Raw genomic sequence first — 22,075 nt, forward strand, 5'->3', positions numbered from 1 at the left:
TCTGGTAATTTTTAATCAATGTGGATTTGCTGCATCAAATAGTTCCTTCTTCTTCAAATATAAATATAGAAATATCTTGATCAAGTCACACGCATGTCTTAGGAGAATGTCATACCTTTAGTAGCAAACTTGAAATCTTGGCCATTGGTTATGATTTTTGTTTTGGTTTGATTTGGTTCGGTTTTTGTAATTTTAAAAATCCCTCCAGCCCTTGGCTCTGTCTGACCTGATTGCTTTCAGCTGTTTCTGCAACAAAGTTGTCCCAGCTGCGAAAACTCTCATTGTTTCCAGTGGCGCCCCCTTCTGAACACTTTGTTAATAGAAAGCATTTTTTTTTTTTTTTTTTTTTTTTTGGCTATGGTAAATGTGGAACAACAGTAGATATTTCAAAGAGGTGAACCACAGATAAATTTCTCTAAGGGTGGGGTGAGGGTTACTCAAAAAGGAACTGGACAAGGCTTTTAAAGATATCGACAATCATTATAACATAACGTGACTGATTGTTACCGTGCTCTTAACTGGGCAAACACTTGTTGGCTTCCAAGATAGACTAACATAGTTGAGATGGTTCTAGCGGCCTGCTAGCACAGGGTCTCATGAGCCAGGGATTCTAGCCACTGGCTGTGCAAGGTTGAGACCTGTTAGTGATTCTATTTTTTCCTCTACAGAATGGGTCTTTCTACATTCCAGGTCCTTTCTACCCCAATAAATAATGCGGCGATTCTCTCAGTGAGTTGTACTTTTGGTTTAAACAGCCAACTGTCTGTTATAAAGGACTTTTGTTTAAATTCCTTTAAAAAAAAAGTCGTTTCAAAAAAATCTTTTTTTTTATTTTTTATTTTTTGATCCCATAGGTTTACTCTGATCCTGGAACTTTGTCATTTTGACCTTCTCTGCTGATTAAAATATTCTTCATCATCAGCACCTACTGCTCTCCTCTCCTGCTGTGGTCTCTCGGGAAGGGGACTTCTCTAGCTCTTCTAGCAGGAGATGGGCACTTCCCCTCTACCCCTGTTGCCAGACCAACCTTACCTATCCTGCAGGGTCAGGTCGGCCTGGCCTTTTATCTCTTGTTCTCTTCTGAGTGGTTAGTTTTTCATAGATACCGTGCTTTGCTTTTGTCAGGATTTACCCTGGTCTATCAAAACCCTTTTCTTGTACCAGTGAAGCCTAAGAAACAGTCCTGATGAGAGAACCAGGAACTCGAACAGATCATATTTATCCTGAATGTTCCGTCCAAAATGAAAAATACATTTCTGAGGAGCCTCAAGATCTCTGAGAAGGGAAGTTTCACCAACTCTGTCATGTAGGGGCATCAATTCCGATTCTGTTTCAATTTTCCGACTTTCCCAGCTAATACTTCTCTACCTCAGAAAGCCCGCTCTCAACCGTTTCCTCTCTCAAAGGCAGTTGCTCTTAGAGTCTGCACATGGCACTTGGGGCCTGCTGGTCATTGGCTACTGCCCTCTGTACCTTGGGCCTAACAGCTGCGGGGCATCAAGATGACAATGTCTCTTGTTCTAAGACTTAATATAGTTGGGTGCACATGGTTAAGGAATAATCACTTATTTTGTTGATCCAAGTGTTCGACCTTTCTTAATTATTCTAGTACCACAGTTTACTTGTTCTAAGATTTGTCCCCCCCCCATTTTAATATCTCTTAAGGTGGCATTTACCTTGCACTTGAGGACATAACCTAGTTTAACTGACAGCATTTCTCTTTCTTAGTCGAACATAAACTATAGTGCATCTTACCCTTGATGAAAGCTAGGATGCAATTAAATACTCTATTATGGTTACGATTCTGATATTTGAAATCCTCCGGTAGCTCCCTGTGCCCCCACAGTGTTGTACCTCACCTCCCCGGCATAGTATACATACCATCTCAACCCAGTGTTAACCCCGGGGCTCAGCCTCCATCCCCAGGTGATGCTGCCAGATCAGCTGTCGGTTATCATGAACTTGCTGTAGTTTCCTGAATGCACTGTGCTGCCTCCTGGCACTTTGAAACTTGACACACTCATCCTCATTCTTCGCTTTGCCCTTGTCTATCACCTCCCCTGAAAATCTGTTCCTAAGTGGCTTTTCCCAGCTCCAACCTACCCTTGGCAGTCTTTTCTCTCCCTGTGGTAAAGCCTGTCACACTGCACCATGGACATGCCGGTTGTCCCCCTGAGAAGAGAAAAGGGACAGTGAGGGCCCCCCAGCATTTGCAGCTCTAGTGCAGAGCCCCATGCCTGGCTTGCAGGAAATGCCAGATCATGAAGACAAACGGAGATCATCCTCTGGCTAAAACCAGCTCTTCTTTGCCTACCGCAGGATCTGGATCATTAAAGAGCAGCCAGTTATTATGGCTGTTTTTCTAGGGATTTTTTTCCCCATATATTTCCCAGGGCTTTACTCTTTATATAGCACTTTAATTCAGGCTTCAACCACTTCCTAGTCAGATCAGGTGAAATCATTTTCCTTCCCATACCCTCGATGTTTTTCTCACCTAGTAATTCTTTTTTTAAAGATCTTATTTACCCATTTGACAGATCACAAGTAGGCAGAGAGGTGGCAGAGAGAAAGGGGTAAGCAGGCTCCCCGCTGAGCAAAGAGCCTGATGTGGGGCTCCATCCCAGGACCCTGAAATCATGACCTGAGCGGAAGGCAGAGGCCTAAACCACTGAGCCCCCCAAGAGCCCCTTATCTGGTAATTTTTAATCAATGTGGATTTGCTGCATCAAATAGTTCCTTCTTCTTCAAATATAAATATAGAAATATATTGATCAAGTCACACGCATGTCTTAGGAGAATGTCATACCTTTAGTAGCAAACTTGAAATCTTGGCCATTGGTTATGATTTTTGTTTTGGTTTGATTTGGTTCGGTTTTTGTAATTTTAAAAATCCCTCCAGCCCTTGGCTCTGTCTGACCTGATTGCTTTCAGCTGTTTCTGCAACAAAGTTGTCCCAGCTGCGAAAACTCTCATTGTTTCCAGTGGCGCCCCCTTCTGAACACTTTGTTAATAGAAAGCTTTTTTTTTTTTTTTTTTTTTTTTGGCTATGGTAAATGTGGAACAACAGTAGATATTTCAAAGAGGTGAACCACAGATAAATTTCTCTAAGGGTGGGGTGAGGGTTACTCAAAAAGGAACTGGACAAGGCTTTTAAATATATCGACAATCATTATAACATAACGTGACTGCTTGTTACCGTGCTCTTAACTGGGCAAACACTTGTTGGCTTCCAAGATAGACTAACATAGTTGAGATGGTTCTAGCGGCCTGCTAGCACAGGGTCTCATGAGCCAGGGATTCTAGCCACTGGCTGTGCAAGGTTGAGACCTGTTAGTGATTCTATTTTTTCCTCTACAGAATGGGTCTTTCTACATTCCAGGTCCTTTCTACCCCAATAAATAATGCGGCGATTCTCTCAGTGAGTTGTACTTTTGGTTTAAACAGCCAACTGTCTGTTATAAAGGACTTTTGTTTAAATTCCTTTAAAAAAAAAGTCGTTTCAAAAAAATCTTTTTTTTTATTTTTTATTTTTTGATCCCATAGGTTTACTCTGATCCTGGAACTTTGTCATTTTGACCTTCTCTGCTGATTAAAATATTCTTCATCATCAGCACCTACTGCTCTCCTCTCCTGGTGTGGTCTCTCGGGAAGGGGACTTCTCTAGCTCTTCTAGCAGGAGATGGGCACTTCCCCTCTACCCCTGTTGCCAGACCAACCTTACCTATCCTGCAGGGTCAGGTCGGCCTGGCCTTTTATCTCTTGTTCTCTTCTGAGTGGTTAGTTTTTCATAGATACCGTGCTTTGCTTTTGTCAGGATTTACCCTGGTCTATCAAAACCCTTTTCTTGTACCAGTGAAGCCTAAGAAACAGTCCTGATGAGAGAACCAGGAACTCGAACAGATCATATTTATCCTGAATGTTCCGTCCAAAATGAAAAATACATTTCTGAGGATCCTCAAGATCTCTGAGAAGGGAAGTTTCACCAACTCTGTCATGTAGGGGCATCAATTCCGATTCTGTGTCAATTTTCCGACTTTCCCAGCTAATACTTCTCTACCTCAGAAAGCCCGCTCTCAACCGTTTCCTCTCTCAAAGGCAGTTGCTCTTAGAGTCTGCACATGGCACTTGGGGCCTGCTGGTCATTGGCTACTGCCCTCTGTACCTTGGGCCTAACAGCTGCGGGGCATCAAGATGAGAATGTCTCTTGTTCTAAGACTTAATATAGTTGGGTGCACATGGTTAAGGAATAATCACTTATTTTGTTGATCCAAGTGTTCGACCTTTCTTAATTATTCTAGTACCACAGTTTACTTGTTCTAAGATTTGTCCCCCCCCCCCATTTTAATATCTCTTAAGGTGGCATTTACCTTGCACTTGAGGACATAACCTAGTTTAACTGACAGCATTTCTCTTTCTTAGTCGAACATAAACTATAGTGCATCTTACCCTTGATGAAAGCTAGGATGCAATTAAATACTCTATTACGGTTACGATTCTGATATTTGAAATCCTCCTGTAGCTCCCTGTGCCCCCACAGTGTAGTACCTCACCTCCCCGGCATAGTATACATACCATCTCACCCCAGTGTTAACCCCGGGGCTCAGCCTCCATCCCCAGGTGATGCTGCCAGATCAGCTGTCGGTTATCATGAACTTGCTGTAGTTTCCTGAATGCACTGTGCTGCCTCCTGGCACTTTGAAACTTGACACACTCATCCTCATTCTTCGCTTTGCCCTTGTCTATCACCTCCCCTGAAAATCTGTTCCTAAGTGGCTTTTCCCAGCTCCAACCTACCCTTGGCAGTCTTTTCTCTCCCTGTGGTAAAGCCTGTCACACTGCACCATGGACATGCCGGTTGTCCCCCTGAGAAGAGAAAAGGGACAGTGAGGGCCCCCCAGCATTTGCAGCTCTAGTGCAGAGCCCCATGCCTGGCTTGCAGGAAATGCCAGATCATGAAGACAAACGGAGATCATCCTCTGGCTAAAACCAGCTCTTCTTTGCCTACCGCAGGATCTGGATCATTAAAGAGCAGCCAGTTATTATGGCTGTTTTTCTAGGGATTTTTTCCCCCATATATTTCCCAGGGCTTTACTCTTTATATAGCACTTTAATTCAGGCTTCAACCACTTCCTAGTCAGATCAGGTGAAATCATTTTCCTTCCCATACCCTCGATGTTTTTCTCACCTAGTAATTCTTTTTTTAAAGATCTTATTTACCCATTTGACAGATCACAAGTAGGCAGAGAGGTGGCAGAGAGAAAGGGGTAAGCAGGCTCCCCGCTGAGCAAAGAGCCTGATGTGGGGCTCCATCCCAGGACCCTGAAATCATGACCTGAGCGGAAGGCAGAGGCCTAAACCACTGAGCCCCCCAAGAGCCCCTTATCTGGTAATTTTTAATCAATGTGGATTTGCTGCATCAAATAGTTCCTTCTTCTTCAAATATAAATATAGAAATATCTTGATCAAGTCACACGCATGTCTTAGGAGAATGTCATACCTTTAGTAGCAAACTTGAAATCTTGGCCATTGGTTATGATTTTTGTTTTGGTTTGATTTGGTTCGGTTTTTGTAATTTTAAAAATCCCTCCAGCCCTTGGCTCTGTCTGACCTGATTGCTTTCAGCTGTTTCTGCAACAAAGTTGTCCCAGCTGCGAAAACTCTCATTGTTTCCAGTGGCGCCCCCTTCTGAACACTTTGTTAATAGAAAGCATTTTTTTTTTTTTTTTTTTTTTTGGCTATGGTAAATGTGGAACAACAGTAGATATTTCAAAGAGGTGAACCACAGATAAATTTCTCTAAGGGTGGTGTGAGGCTTACTCAAAAAGGAACTTGACAAGGCTTTTAAAGATATCGACAATCATTATAACATAACGTGACTGATTGTTACCGTGCTCTTAACTGGGCAAACACTTGTTGGCTTCCAAGATAGACTAACATAGTTGAGATGGTTCTAGCGGCCTGCTAGCACAGGGTCTCATGAGCCAGGGATTCTAGCCACTGGCTGTGCAAGGTTGAGACCTGTTAGTGATTCTATTTTTTCCACTACAGAATGGGTCTTTCTACATTCCAGGTCCTTTCTACCCCAATAAATAATGCGGCTATTCTCTCAGTGAGTTGTACTTTTGGTTTAAACAGCCAACTGTCTGTTATAAAGGACTTTTGTTTAAATTTCTTTTAAAAAAAATGTCGTTTCAAAAAAATCTTTTTTTTTATTTTTTATTTTTTGATCCCATAGGTTTACTCTGATCCTGGAACTTTGTCATTTTGACCTTCTCTGCTGATTAAAATATTCTTCATCATCAGCACCTACTGCTCTCCTCTCCTGGTGTGGTCTCTCGGGAAGGGGACTTCTCTAGCTCTTCTAGCAGGAGATGGGCACTTCCCCTCTACCCCTGTTGCCAGACCAACCTTACCTATCCTGCAGGGTCAGGTCGGCCTGGCCTTTTATCTCTTGCTCTCTTCTGAGTCGTTAGTTTTTCATAGATACCGTGCTTTGCTTTTGTCAGGATTTACCCTGGTCTATCAAAACCCTTTTCTTGTACCAGTGAAGCCTAAGAAACAGTCCTGATGAGAGAACCAGGAACTCGAACAGATCATATTTATCCTGAATGTTCCGTCCAAAATGAAAAATACATTTCTGAGGAGCCTCAAGATCTCTGAGAAGGGAAGTTTCACCAACTCTGTCATGTAGGGGCATCAATTCCGATTCTGTGTCAATTTTCCGACTTTCCCAGCTAATACTTCTCTACCTCAGAAAGCCCGCTCTCAACCGTTTCCTCTCTCAAAGGCAGTTGCTCTTAGAGTCTGCACATGGCACTTGGGGCCTGCTGGTCATTGGCTACTGCCCTCTGTACCTTGGGCCTAACAGCTGCGGGGCATCAAGATGAAAATGTCTCTTGTTCTAAGACTTAATATAGTTGGGTGCACATGGTTAAGGAATAATCACTTATTTTGTTGATCCAAGTGTTCGACCTTTCTTAATTATTCTAGTACCACAGTTTACTTGTTCTAAGATTTGTCCCCCCCCCCTTTTTAATATCTCTTAAGGTGGCATTTACCTTGCACTTGAGGACATATCCTAGTTTAACTGACAGCATTTCTCTTTCTTAGTCGAACATAAACTATAGTGCATCTTACCCTTGATGAAAGCTAGGATGCAATTAAATACTCTATTATGGTTACGATTCTGATATTTGAAATCCTCCGGTAGCTCCCTGTGCCCCCACAGTGTAGTACCTCACCTCCTCGGCATAGTATACATACCATCTCACCCCAGTGTTAACCCCGGGGCTCAGCCTCCATCCCCAGGTTATGCTGCCAGATTAGCTGTCGGTTATCATGAACTTGCTGTAGATTCCTGAATGCACTGTGCTGCCTCCTGGCACTTTGAAACTTGACACACTCATCCTCATTCTTCGCTTTGCCCTTGTCTATCACCTCCCCTGAAAATCTGTTCCTAAGTGGCTTTTCCCAGCTCCAACCTACCCTTGGCAGTCTTTTCTCTCCCTGTGGTAAAGCCTGTCACACTGCACCATGGACATGCCGGTTGTCCCCCTGAGAAGAGAAAAGGGACAGTGAGGGCCCCCCAGCATTTGCAGCTCTAGTGCAGAGCCCCATGCCTGGCTTGCAGGAAATGCCAGATCATGAAGACAAACGGAGATCATCCTCTGGCTAAAACCAGCTCTTCTTTGCCTACCGCAGGATCTGGATCATTAAAGAGCAGCCAGTTATTATGGCTGTTTTTCTAGGGATTTTTTCCCCCATATATTTCCCAGGGCTTTACTCTTTATATAGCACTTTAATTCAGGCTTCAACCACTTCCTAGTCAGATCAGGTGAAATCATTTTCCTTCCCATACCCTCGATGTTTTTCTCACCTAGTAATTCTTTTTTTAAAGATCTTATTTACCCATTTGACAGATCACAAGTAGGCAGAGAGGTGGCAGAGAGAAAGGGGTAAGCAGGCTCCCCGCTGAGCAAAGAGCCTGATGTGGGGCTCCATCCCAGGACCCTGAAATCATGACCTGAGCGGAAGGCAGAGGCCTAAACCACTGAGCCCCCCAAGAGCCCCTTATCTGGTAATTTTTAATCAATGTGGATTTGCTGCATCAAATAGTTCCTTCTTCTTCAAATATAAATATAGAAATATCTTGATCAAGTCACACGCATGTCTTAGGAGAATGTCATACCTTTAGTAGCAAACTTGAAATCTTGGCCATTGGTTATGATTTTTGTTTTGGTTTGATTTGGTTCGGTTTTTGTAATTTTAAAAATCCCTCCAGCCCTTGGCTCTGTCTGACCTGATTGCTTTCAGCTGTTTCTGCAACAAAGTTGTCCCAGCTGCGAAAACTCTCATTGTTTCCAGTGGCGCCCCCTTCTGAACACTTTGTTAATAGAAAGCATTTTTTTTTTTTTTTTTTTTTTGGCTATGGTAAATGTGGAACAACAGTAGATATTTCAAAGAGGTGAACCACAGATAAATTTCTCTAAGGGTGGTGTGAGGCTTACTCAAAAAGGAACTTGACAAGGCTTTTAAAGATATCGACAATCATTATAACATAACGTGACTGATTGTTACCGTGCTCTTAACTGGGCAAACACTTGTTGGCTTCCAAGATAGACTAACATAGTTGAGATGGTTCTAGCGGCCTGCTAGCACAGGGTCTCATGAGCCAGGGATTCTAGCCACTGGCTGTGCAAGGTTGAGACCTGTTAGTGATTCTATTTTTTCCACTACAGAATGGGTCTTTCTACATTCCAGGTCCTTTCTACCCCAATAAATAATGCGGCTATTCTCTCAGTGAGTTGTACTTTTGGTTTAAACAGCCAACTGTCTGTTATAAAGGACTTTTGTTTAAATTTCTTTTAAAAAAAATGTCGTTTCAAAAAAATCTTTTTTTTTATTTTTTATTTTTTGATCCCATAGGTTTACTCTGATCCTGGAACTTTGTCATTTTGACCTTCTCTGCTGATTAAAATATTCTTCATCATCAGCACCTACTGCTCTCCTCTCCTGGTGTGGTCTCTCGGGAAGGGGACTTCTCTAGCTCTTCTAGCAGGAGATGGGCACTTCCCCTCTACCCCTGTTGCCAGACCAACCTTACCTATCCTGCAGGGTCAGGTCGGCCTGGCCTTTTATCTCTTGCTCTCTTCTGAGTCGTTAGTTTTTCATAGATACCGTGCTTTGCTTTTGTCAGGATTTACCCTGGTCTATCAAAACCCTTTTCTTGTACCAGTGAAGCCTAAGAAACAGTCCTGATGAGAGAACCAGGAACTCGAACAGATCATATTTATCCTGAATGTTCCGTCCAAAATGAAAAATACATTTCTGAGGAGCCTCAAGATCTCTGAGAAGGGAAGTTTCACCAACTCTGTCATGTAGGGGCATCAATTCCGATTCTGTGTCAATTTTCCGACTTTCCCAGCTAATACTTCTCTACCTCAGAAAGCCCGCTCTCAACCGTTTCCTCTCTCAAAGGCAGTTGCTCTTAGAGTCTGCACATGGCACTTGGGGCCTGCTGGTCATTGGCTACTGCCCTCTGTACCTTGGGCCTAACAGCTGCGGGGCATCAAGATGAAAATGTCTCTTGTTCTAAGACTTAATATAGTTGGGTGCACATGGTTAAGGAATAATCACTTATTTTGTTGATCCAAGTGTTCGACCTTTCTTAATTATTCTAGTACCACAGTTTACTTGTTCTAAGATTTGTCCCCCCCCCCTTTTTAATATCTCTTAAGGTGGCATTTACCTTGCACTTGAGGACATATCCTAGTTTAACTGACAGCATTTCTCTTTCTTAGTCGAACATAAACTATAGTGCATCTTACCCTTGATGAAAGCTAGGATGCAATTAAATACTCTATTATGGTTACGATTCTGATATTTGAAATCCTCCGGTAGCTCCCTGTGCCCCCACAGTGTAGTACCTCACCTCCTCGGCATAGTATACATACCATCTCACCCCAGTGTTAACCCCGGGGCTCAGCCTCCATCCCCAGGTTATGCTGCCAGATTAGCTGTCGGTTATCATGAACTTGCTGTAGATTCCTGAATGCACTGTGCTGCCTCCTGGCACTTTGAAACTTGACACACTCATCCTCATTCTTCGCTTTGCCCTTGTCTATCACCTCCCCTGAAAATCTGTTCCTAAGTGGCTTTTCCCAGCTCCAACCTACCCTTGGCAGTCTTTTCTCTCCCTGTGGTAAAGCCTGTCACACTGCACCATGGACATGCCCGTTGTCCCCCTGAGAAGAGAAAAGGGACAGTGAGGGCCCCCCAGCATTTGCAGCTCTAGTGCAGAGCCCCATGCCTGGCTTGCAGGAAATGCCAGATCATGAAGACAAACGGAGATCATCCTCTGGCTAAAACCAGCTCTTCTTTGCCTACCGCAGGATCTGGATCATTAAAGAGCAGCCAGTTATTATGGCTGTTTTTCTAGGGATTTTTTCCCCATATATTTCCCAGGGCTTTACTCTTTAGATAGCACTATAATTCAGGCTTCAACCACTTCCTAGTCAGATCAGGTGAAATCATTTTCCTTCCCATACCCTCGATGTTTTTCTCACCTAGTAATTCTTTTTTTAAAGATCTTATTTACCCATTTGACAGATCACAAGTAGGCAGAGAGGTGGCAGAGAGAAAGGGGTAAGCAGGCTCCCCGCTGAGCAAAGAGCCTGATGTGGGGCTCCATCCCAGGACCCTGAAATCATGACCTGAGCGGAAGGCAGAGGCCTAAACCACTGAGCCCCCCAAGAGCCCCTTATCTGGTAATTTTTAATCAATGTGGATTTGCTGCATCAAATAGTTCCTTCTTCTTCAAATATAAATATAGAAATATATTGATCAAGTCACACGCATGTCTTAGGAGAATGTCATACCTTTAGTAGCAAACTTGAAATCTTGGCCATTGGTTATGATTTTTGTTTTGGTTTGATTTGGTTCGGTTTTTGTAATTTTAAAAATCCCTCCAGCCCTTGGCTCTGTCTGACCTGATTGCTTTCAGCTGTTTCTGCAACAAAGTTGTCCCAGCTGCGAAAACTCTCATTGTTTCCAGTGGCGCCCCCTTCTGAACACTTTGTTAATAGAAAGCTTTTTTTTTTTTTTTTTTTTGGCTATGGTAAATGTGGAACAACAGTAGATATTTCAAAGAGGTGAACCACAGATAAATTTCTCTAAGGGTGGTGTGAGGGTTACTCAAAAAGGAACTTGACAAGGCTTTTAAAGATATCGACAATCATTATAACATAACGTGACTGATTGTTACCGTGCTCTTAACTGGGCAAACACTTGTTGGCTTCCAAGATAGACTAACATAGTTGAGATGGTTCTAGCGGCCTGCTAGCACAGGGTCTCATGAGCCAGGGATTCTAGCCACTGGCTGTGCAAGGTTGAGACCTGTTAGTGATTCTATTTTTTCCTCTACAGAATGGGTCTTTCTACATTCCAGGTCCTTTCTACCCCAATAAATAATGCGGCGATTCTCTCAGTGAGTTGTACTTTTGGTTTAAACAGCCAACTGTCTGTTATAAAGGACTTTTGTTTAAATTCCTTTAAAAAAAAAGTCGTTTCAAAAAAATCTTTTTTTTTATTTTTTATTTTTTGATCCCATAGGTTTACTCTGATCCTGGAACTTTGTCATTTTGACCTTCTCTGCTGATTAAAATATTCTTCATCATCAGCACCTACTGCTCTCCTCTCCTGGTGTGGTCTTTCGGGAAGGGGACTTCTCTAGCTCTTCTAGCAGGAGATGGGCACTTCCCCTCTACCCCTGTTGCCAGACCAACCTTACCTATCCTGCAGGGTCAGGTCGGCCTGGCCTTATATCTCTTGTTCTCTTCTGAGTGGTTAGTTTTTCATAGATACCGTGCTTTGCTTTTGTCAGGATTTACCCTGGTCTATCAAAACCCTTTTCTTGTACCAGTGAAGCCTAAGAAACAGTCCTGATGAGAGAACCAGGAACTCGAACAGATCATATTTATCCTGAATGTTCCGTCCAAAATGAAAAATACATTTCTGAGGATCCTCAAGATCTCTGAGAAGGGAAGTTTCACCAATTCTGTCATGTAGGGGCATCAATTCCGATTCTGTTTCAATTTTCCGACTTTCCCAGCTAATACTTCTCTACCTCAGAAAGCCCGCTCTCAACCGTTTCCTCTCTCAAAGGCAGTTGATCTTAGAGTCTGCACATGGCACTTGGGGCCTGCTGGTCATTGGCTACTGCCCTCTGTACCTTGGGCCTAACAGCTGCGGGGCATCAAGATGAGAATGTCTCTTGTTCTAAGACTTAATATAGTTGGGTGCACATGGTTAAGGAATAATCACTTATTTTGTTGATCCAAGTGTTCGACCTTTCTTAATTATTCTAGTACCACAGTTTACTTGTTCTAAGATTTGTCCCCCCCCCCATTTTAATATCTCTTAAGGTGGCATTTACCTTGCACTTGAGGACATATCCTAGTTTAACTGACAGCATTTCTCTTTCTTAGTCGAACATAAACTATAGTGCATCTTACCCTTGATGAAAGCTAGGATGCAATTAAATACTCTATTATGGTTACGATTCTGATATTTGAAATCCTCCGGTAGCTCCCTGTGCCCCCACAGTGTAGTACCTCACCTCCTCGGCATAGTATACAAACCATCTCACCCCAGTTTTAATCCCGGGGCTCAGCCTCCATCCCCAGGTGATGCTGCCAGATCAGCTGTCGGTTATCATGAACTTGCTGTAGTTTCCTGAATGCACTGTGCTGCCTCCTGGCACTTTGAAACTTGACACACTCATCCTCATTCTTCGCTTTGCCCTTGTCTATCACCTCCCCTGAAAATCTGTTCCTAAGTGGCTTTTCCCAGCTCCAACCTACCCTTGGCAGTCTTTTCTCTCCCTGTGGTAAAGCCTGTCACACTGCACCATGGACATGCCGGTTGTCCCCCTGAGAAGAGAAAAGGGACAGTGATGGCCCCCCAGCATTTGCAGCTCTAGTGCAGAGCCCCATGCCTGGCTTGCAGGAAATGCCAGATCATGAAGACAAACGGAGATCATCCTCTGGCTAAAACCAGCTCTTCTTTGCCTACCGCAGGATCTGGATCATTAAAGAGCAGCCAGTTATTATGGCTGTTTTTCTAGGGATTTTTTCCCCATATATTTCCCAGGGCTTTACTCTTTATATAGCACTTTAATTCAGGCTTCAACCACTTCCTAGTCAGATCAGGTGAAATCATTTTCCTTCCCATACCCTCGAGGTTTTTCTCACCTAGTAATTCTTTTTTTAAAGATCTTATTTACCCATTTGACAGATCACAAGTAGGCAGAGAGGTGGCAGAGAGAAAGGGGTAAGCAGGCTCCCCGCTGAGCAAAGAGCCTGATGTGGGGCTCCATCCCAGGACCCTGAAATCATGACCTGAGCGGAAGGCAGAGGCCTAAACCACTGAGCCCCCCAAGAGCCCCTTATCTGGTAATTTTTAATCAATGTGGATTTGCTGCATCAAATAGTTCCTTCTTCTTCAAATATAAATATAGAAATATATTGATCAAGTCACACGCATGTCTTAGGAGAATGTCATACCTTTAGTAGCAAACTTGAAATCTTGGCCATTGGTTATGATTTTTGTTTTGGTTTGATTTGGTTCGGTTTTTGTAATTTTAAAAATCCCTCCAGCCCTTGGCTCTGTCTGACCTGATTGCTTTCAGCTGTTTCTGCAACAAAGTTGTCCCAGCTGCGAAAACTCTCATTGTTTACAGTGGCGCCCCCTTCTGAACACTTTGTTAATAGAAAGCTTTTTTTTTTTTTTTTTTTGGCTATGGTAAATGTGGAACAACAGTAGATATTTCAAAGAGGTGAACCACAGATAAATTTCTCTAAGGGTGGGGTGAGGGTTACTCAAAAAGGAACTTGACAAGGCTTTTAAAGATATCGACAATCATTATAACATAACGTGACTGCTTGTTACCGTGCTCTTAACTGGGCAAACACTTGTTGGCTTCCAAGATAGACTAACATATTTGAGATGGTTCTAGCGGCCTGCTAGCACAGGGTCTCATGAGCCAGGGATTCTAGCCACTGGCTGTGCAAGGTTGAGACCTGTTAGTGATTCTATTTTTTCCTCTACAGAATGGGTCTTTCTACATTCCAGGTCCTTTCTACCCCAATAAATAATGCGGCGATTCTCTCAGTGAGTTGTACTTTTGGTTTAAACAGCCAACTGTCTGTTATAAAGGACTTTTGTTTAAATTCCTTTAAAAAAAAAGTCGTTTCAAAAAAATCTTTTTTTTTATTTTTTATTTTTTGATCCCATAGGTTTACTCTGATCCTGGAACTTTGTCATTTTGACCTTCTCTGCTGATTAAAATATTCTTCATCATCAGCACCTACTGCTCTCCTCTCCTGCTGTGGTCTCTCGGGAAGGGGACTTCTCTAGCTCTTCTAGCAGGAGATGGGCACTTCCCCTCTACCCCTGTTGCCAGACCAACCTTACCTATCCTGCAGGGTCAGGTCGGCCTGGCCTTTTATCTCTTGTTCTCTTCTGAGTGGTTAGTTTTTCATAGATACCGTGCTTTGCTTTTGTCAGGATTTACCCTGGTCTATCAAAACCCTTTTCTTGTACCAGTGAAGCCTAAGAAACAGTCCTGATGAGAGAACCAGGAACTCGAACAGATCATATTTATCCTGAATGTTCCGTCCAAAATGAAAAATACATTTCTGAGGAGCCTCAAGATCTCTGAGAAGGGAAGTTTCACCAACTCTGTCATGTAGGGGCATCAATTCCGATTCTGTGTCAATTTTCCGACTTTCCCAGCTAATACTTCTCTACCTCAGAAAGCCCGCTCTCAACCGTTTCCTCTCTCAAAGGCAGTTGCTCTTAGAGTCTGCACATGGCACTTGGGGCCTGCTGGTCATTGGCTACTGCCCTCTGTACCTTGGGCCTAACAGCTGCGGGGCATCAAGATGAGAATGTCTCTTGTTCTAAGACTTAATATAGTTGGGTGCACATGGTTAAGGAATAATCACTTATTTTGTTGATCCAAGTGTTCGACCTTTCTTAATTATTCTAGTACCACAGTTTACTTGTTCTAAGATTTGCCCCCCCCCATTTTAATATCTCTTAACGTGGCATTTACCTTGCACTTGAGGACATATCCTAGTTTAACTGACAGCATTTCTCTTTCTTAGTCGAACATAAACTATAGTGCATCTTACCCTTGATGAAAGCTAGGATGCAATTAAATACTCTATTATGGTTACGATTCTGATATTTGAAATCCTCCGGTAGCTCCCTGTGCCCCCACAGTGTAGTACCTCACCTCCTCGGCATAGTATACAAACCATCTCACCCCAGTGTTAACCCCGGGGCTCAGCCTCCATCCCCAGGTGATGCTGCCAGATCAGCTGTCGGTTATCATGAACTTGCTGTAGTTTCCTGAATGCACTGTGCTGCCTCCTGGCACTTTGAAACGTGACACACTCATCCTCATTCTTCGCTTTGCCCTTGTCTATCACCTCCCCTGAAAATCTGTTCCTAAGTGGCTTTTCCCAGCTCCAACCTACCCTTGGCAGTCTTTTCTCTCCCTGTGGTAAAGCCTGTCACACTGCACCATGGACATGCCGGTTGTCCCCCTGAGAAGAGAAAAGGGAGAGTGAGGGCCCCCCAGCATTTGCAGCTCTAGTGCAGAGCCACATGCCTGGCTTGCAGGAAATGCCAGATCATGAAGACAAACGGAGATCATCCTCTGGCTAAAACCAGCTCTTCTTTGCCTACCGCAGGATCTGGATCATTAAAGAGCAGCCAGTTATTATGGCTGTTTTTCTAGGGATTTTTTCCCCATATATTTCCCAGGGCTTTACTCTTTAGATAGCACTTTAATTCAGGCTTCAACCACTTCCTAGTCAGATCAGGTGAAATCATTTTCCTTCCCATAGCCTCGATGTTTTTCTCACCTAGTAATTCTTTTTTTAAAGATCTTATTTACCCATTTGACAGATCACAAGTAGGCAGAGAGGTGGCAGAGAGAAAGGGGTAAGCAGGCTCCCCGCTGAGCAAAGAGCCTGATGTGGGGCTCCATCCCAGGACCCTGAAATCATGACCTGAGCGGAAGGCAGAGGCCTAAACCACTGAGCCCCCCAAGAGCCCCTTATCTGGTAATTTTTAATCAATGTGGATTTGCTGCATCAAATAGTTCCTTCTTCTTCAAATATAAATATAGAAACATATTGATCAAGTCACACGCATGTCTTAGGAGAATGTCATACCTTTAGTAGCAAACTTGAAATCTTGGCCATTGGTTATGATTTTTGTTTTGGTTTGATTTGGTTCGGTTTTTGTAATTTTAAAAATCCCTCCAGCCCTTGGCTCTGTCTGACCTGATTGCTTTCAGCTGTTTCTGCAACAAATTTGTCCCAGCTGCGAAAACTCTCATTGTTTCCAGTGGCGCCCCCTTCTGAACACTTTGTTAATAGAAAGCTTTTTTTTTTTTTTTTTGGCTATGGTAAATGTGGAACAACAGTAGATATTTCAAAGAGGTGAACCACAGATAAATTACTCTAAGGGTGGGGTGAGGGTTACTCAAGAAGGAACTTGACAAGGCTTTTAAAGATATCGACCATCATTATAACATAACGTGACTGCTTGTTACCGTGCTCTTAACTGGGCAAACACTTGTTGGCTTCCAAGATAGACTAACATAGTTGAGATGGTTCTAGCGGCCTGCTAGCACAGGGTCTCATGAGCCAGGGATTCTAGCCACTGGCTGTGCAAGGTTGAGACCTGTTAGTGATTCTATTTTTTCCTCTACAGAATGGGTCTTTCTACATTCCAGGTCCTTTCTACCCCAATAAATAATGCGGCGATTCTCTCAGTGAGTTGTACTTTTGGTTTAAACAGCCAACTGTCTGTTATAAAGGACTTTTGTTTAAATTCCTTTAAAAAAAAAGTCGTTTCAAAAAAATCTTTTTTTTTATTTTTTATTTTTTGATCCCATAGGTTTACTCTGATCCTGGAACTTTGTCATTTTGACCTTCTCTGCTGATTAAAATATTCTTCATCATCAGCACCTACTGCTCTCCTCTCCTGCTGTGGTCTCTCGGGAAGGGGACTTCTCTAGCTCTTCTAGCAGGAGATGGGCACTTCCCCTCTACCCCTGTTGCCAGACCAACCTTACCTATCCTGCAGGGTCAGGTCGGCCTGGCCTTTTATCTCTTGTTCTCTTCTGAGTGGTTAGTTTTTCATAGATACCGTGCTTTGCTTTTGTCAGGATTTACCCTGGTCTATCAAAACCCTTTTCTTGTACCAGTGAAGCCTAAGAAACAGTCCTGATGAGAGAACCAGGAACTCGAACAGATCATATTTATCCTGAATGTTCCGTCCAAAATGAAAAATACATTTCTGAGGAGCCTCATGATCTCTGAGAATGGAAGTTTCACCAACTCTGTCATGTAGGGGCATCAATTCCGATTCTGTGTCAATTTTCCGACTTTCCCAGCTAATACTTCTCTACCTCAGAAAGCCCACTCTCAACCGTTTCCTCTCTCAAAGGCAGTTGCTCTTAGAGTCTGCACATGGCACTTGGGGCCTGCTGGTCATTGGCTACTGCCCTCTGTACCTTGGGCCTAACAGCTGCGGGGCATCAAGATGAGAATGTCTCTTGTTCTAAGACTTAATATAGTTGGGTGCACATGGTTAAGGAATAATCACTTATTTGGTTGATCCAAGTGTTCGACCTTTCTTAATTATTCTAGTACCACAGTTTACTTGTTCTAAGATTTGTTCCCCCCCCATTTTAATATCTCTTAAGGTGGCATTTACCTTGCACTTGAGGACATATCCTAGTTTAACTGACAGCATTTCTCTTTCTTAGTGGAACATAAACTATAGTGCATCTTACCCTTGATGAAAGCTAGGATGCAATTAAATACTCTATTATGGTTACGATTCTGATATTTGAAATCCTCGGTAGCTCCCTGTGCCCCCACAGTGTAGTACCTCACCTCCTCGGCATAGTATACAAACCATCTCACCCCAGTGTTAACCCCGGGGCTCAGCCTCCATCCCCAGGTGATGCTGCCAGATCAGCTGTCGGTTATCATGAACTTGCTGTAGTTTCCTGAATGCACTGTGCTGCCTCCTGGCACTTTGAAACTTGACACACTCATCCTCATTCTTCGCTTTGCCCTTGTCTATCACCTCCCCTGAAAATCTGTTCCTAAGTGGCTTTTCCCAGCTCCAACCTACCCTTGGCAGTCTTTTCTCTCCCTGTGGTAAAGCCTGTCACACTGCACCATGGACATGCCGGTTGTCCCCCTGAGAAGAGAAAAGGGAGAGTGAGGGCCCCCCAGCATTTGCAGCTCTAGTGCAGAGCCCCATGCCTGGCTTGCAGGAAATGCCAGATCATGAAGACAAACGGAGATCATCCTCTGGCTAAAACCAGCTCTTCTTTGCCTACCGCAGGATCTGGATCATTAAAGAGCAGCCAGTTATTATGGCTGTTTTTCTAGGGATTTTTTCCCCATATATTTCCCAGGGCTTTACTCTTTAGATAGCACTTTAATTCAGGCTTCAACCACTTCCTAGTCAGATCAGGTGAAATCATTTTCCTTCCCATAGCCTCGAAGTTTTTCTCACCTAGTAATTCTTTTTTTAAAGATCTTATTTACCCATTTGACAGATCACAAGTAGGCAGAGAGGTGGCAGAGAGAAAGGGGTAAGCAGGCTCCCCGCTGAGCAAAGAGCCTGATGTGGGGCTCCATCCCAGGACCCTGAAATCATGACCTGAGCGGAAGGCAGAGGCCTAAACCACTGAGCCCCCCAAGAGCCCCTTATCTGGCAATTTTTAATCAATGTGGATTTGCTGCATCAAATAGTTCCTTCTTCTTCAAATATAAATATAGAAATATATTGATCAAGTCACACGCATGTCTTAGGAGAATGTCATACCTTTAGTAGCAACCTTGAAATCTTGGCCATTGGTTATGATTTTTGTTTTGGTTTGATTTGGTTCGGTTTTTGTAATTTTAAAAATCCCTCCAGCCCTTGGCTCTGTCTGACCTGATTGCTTTCAGCTGTTTCTGCAACAAAGTTGTCCCAGCTGCGAAAACTCTCATTGTTTCCAGTGGCGCCCCCTTCTGAACACTTTGTTAATAGAAAGCTTTTTTTTTTTTTTTTTGGCTATGGTAAATGTGGAACAACAGTAGATATTTCAAAGAGGTGAACCACAGATAAATTTCTCTAAGGGTGGGGTGATGGTTACTCAAAAAGGAACTTGACAAGGCTTTTAAAGATATCGACAATCATTATAACATAACGTGACTGATTGTTACCGTGCTCTTAACTGGGCAAACACTTGTTGGCTTCCAAGATAGACTAACATAGTTGAGATGGTTCTAGCGGACTGCTAGCACAAGGTCTCATGAGCCAGGGATTCTAGCCACTGGCTGTGCAAGGTTGAGACCTGTTAGAGATTCTATTTTTTCCTCTACAGAATGGGTCTTTCTACATTCCAGGTCCTTTCTATCCCAATAAATAATGCGGCGATTCTCTCAGTGAGTTGTACTTTTGGTTTAAACAGCCAACTGTCTGTTATAAAGGACTTTTGTTTAAATTCCTTTAAAAAAAAAAGTCGTTTCAAAAAAATCTTTTTTTTTTATTTTTTATTTTTTGATCCCATAGGTTTACTCTGATCCTGGAACTTTGTCATTTTGACCTTCTCTGCTGATTAAAATATTCTTCATCATCAGCACCTACTGCTCTCCTCTCCTGCTGTGGTCTCTCGGGAAGGGGACTTCTCTAGCTCTTCTAGCAGGAGATGGGCACTTCCCCTCTACCCCTGTTGCCAGACCAACCTTACCTATCCTGCAGGGTCAGGTCGGCCTGGCCTTTTATCTCTTGTTCTCTTCTGAGTGGTTAGTTTTTCATAGATACCGTGCTTTGCTTTTGTCAGGATTTACCCTGGTCTATCAAAACCCTTTTATTGTACCAGTGAGGCCTAAGAAACAGTCCTGATGAGAGAACCAGGAACTCGAACACATCATATTTATCCTGAATGTTCCGTCCAAAATGAAAAATACATTTCTGAGGAGCCTCAAGATCTCTGAGAAGGGAAGTTTCACCAACTCTGTCATGTAGGGGCATCAATTCCGATTCTGTGTCAATTTTCCGACTTTCCCAGCTAATACTTCTCTACCTCAGAAAGCCTGCTCTCAACCGTTTCCTCTCTCAAAGGCAGTTGCTCTTAGAGTCTGCACATGGCACTTGGGGCCTGCTGGTCATTGGCTACTGCCCTCTGTACCTTGGGCCTAACAGCTGCGGGGCATCAAGATGAGAATGTCTCTTGTTCTAAGACTTAATATAGTTGGGTGCACATGGTTAAGGAATAATCACTTATTTTGTTGATCCAAGTGTTCGACCTTTCTTAATTATTCTAGTACCACAGTTTACTTGTTCTAAGATTTTTCCCCCCCCCCATTTTAATATCTCTTAAGGTGGCATTTACCTTGCACTTGAGGACATATCCTAGTTTAACTGACAGCATTTCTCTTTCTTAGTCGAACATAAACTATAGTGCATCTTACCCTTGATGAAAGCTAGGATGCAATTAAATACTCTATTATGGTTACGATTCTGATATTTGAAATCCTCCGGTAGCTCCCTGTGCCCCCACAGTGTAGTACCTCACCTCCTCGGCATAGTATACAAACCATCTCACCCCAGTGTTAACCCCGGGGCTCAGCCTCCATCCCCAGGTGATGCTGCCAGATCAGCTGTCGGTTATCATGAACTTGCTGTCGTTTCCTGAATGCACTGTGCTGCCTCCTGGCACTTTGAAACGTGACACACTCATCCTCATTCTTCGCTTTGCCCTTGTCTATCACCTCCCCTGAAAATCTGTTCCTAAGTGGCTTTTCCCAGCTCCAACCTACCCTTGGCAGTCTTTTCTCTCCCTGTGGTAAAGCCTGTCACACTGCACCATGGACATGCCGGTTGTCCCCCTGAGAAGAGAAAAGGGACAGTGAGGGCCCCCCAGCATTTGCAGCTCTAGTGCAGAGCCCCATGCCTGGCTTGCAGGAAATGCCAGATCATGAAGACAAACGGAGATCATCCTCTGGCTAAAACCAGCTCTTCTTTGCCTACCGCAGGATCTGGATCATTAAAGAGCAGCCTGTTATTATGGCTGTTTTTCTAGGGATTTTTTCCCCATATATTTCCCAGGGCTTTACTCTTTAGATAGCACTTTAATTCAGGCTTCAACCACTTCCTAGTCAGATCAGGTGAAATCATTTTCCTTCCCATAGCCTCGATGTTTTTCTCACCTAGTAATTCTTTTTTTAAAGATCTTATTTACGCATTTGACAGATCACAAGTAGGCAGAGAGGTGGCAGAGAGAAAGGGGTAAGCAGGCTCCCCGCTGAGCAAAGAGCCTGATGTGGGGCTCCATCCCAGGACCCTGAAATCATGACCTGAGCGGAAGGCAGAGGCCTAAACCACTGAGCCCCCCAAGAGCCCCTTATCTGGTAATTTTTAATCAATGTGGATTTGCTGCATCAAATAGTTCCTTCTTCTTCAAATATAAATATAGAAATATATTGATCAAGTCACACGCATGTCTTAGGAGAATGTCATAACTTTAGTAGCAAACTTGAAATCTTGGCCATTGGTTATGATTTTTGTTTTGGTTTGATTTGGTTCGGTTTTTGTAATTTTAAAAATCCCTCCAGCCCTTGGCTCTGTCTGACCTGATTGCTTTCAGCTGTTTCTGCAACAAAGTTGTCCCAGCTGCGAAAACTCTCATTGTTTCCAGTGGCGCCCCCTTCTGAACACTTTGTTAATAGAAAGCTTTTTTTTTTTTTTTTTTTTTTGGCTATGGTAAATGTGGAACAACAGTAGATATTTCAAAGAGGTGAACCACAGATAAATTTCTCTAAGGGTGGGGTGAGGGTTACTCAAAAAGGAACTTGACAAGGCTTTTAAAGATATCGACAATCATTATAACATAACGTGACTGATTGTTACCGTGCTTTTAACTGGGCAAACACTTGTTGGCTTCCAAGATAGACTAACATAGTTGAGATGGTTCTAGCGGCCTGCTAGC

This window comes from Mustela lutreola, chromosome 3 (assembly GCF_030435805.1).
Source record: "Mustela lutreola isolate mMusLut2 chromosome 3, mMusLut2.pri, whole genome shotgun sequence".
Taxonomy (NCBI): domain Eukaryota; kingdom Metazoa; phylum Chordata; class Mammalia; order Carnivora; family Mustelidae; genus Mustela; species Mustela lutreola.